We start from the raw sequence: 559 nt of genomic DNA on the forward strand, positions 1-559 counted from the left end.
TTCAAATATGTATGCATGTGAATAACCTTGGGAAGCTAAAGCCCTGCTTCACTTTGAGTTGACTGAATTAGAATTCAAAGAATTTGAATTATGTAATATAACTGTTAACCCTCCATACGCCCAGTTCTACTGTGATGTTTTTGCTGCTTGCAGTGGTGCATCTTCTGGTTTCTAGAAAAAAAAAAAATCATATACCTGTAATTCATTGGAACACTGGGCCAAGATATAATAATATCTAAAGTTATACCATAACCTTTAATTTAATGAAATGGTATATGTATCACACATGTTTTACTTAGTATATTATTCACTAGATACGGGCTTTTTGTTTTTTGCTTTGGATCAGTTTGGTTGGTTGGTTTTTTGTTGTTGCTACTCATTTGCCACTTTCCTTCTAGAACACATATTTTTGATCTTAACAGTCTAATTTAAAACAAGATATTTTTTCTCTATATAAACATTTTTCTTTTTTGTGAGCATCAAATATTGCTTATCAAAATATAATTAAGGGAACTAAAAAGTTGATCAGCAGATTCTGCATTCATCCATTGATTTAGTC

This window comes from Spermophilus citellus (genome assembly GCF_964194105.1).
Source record: "Spermophilus citellus genome assembly, chromosome: 4".
Lineage (NCBI taxonomy): Eukaryota > Metazoa > Chordata > Mammalia > Rodentia > Sciuridae > Spermophilus > Spermophilus citellus.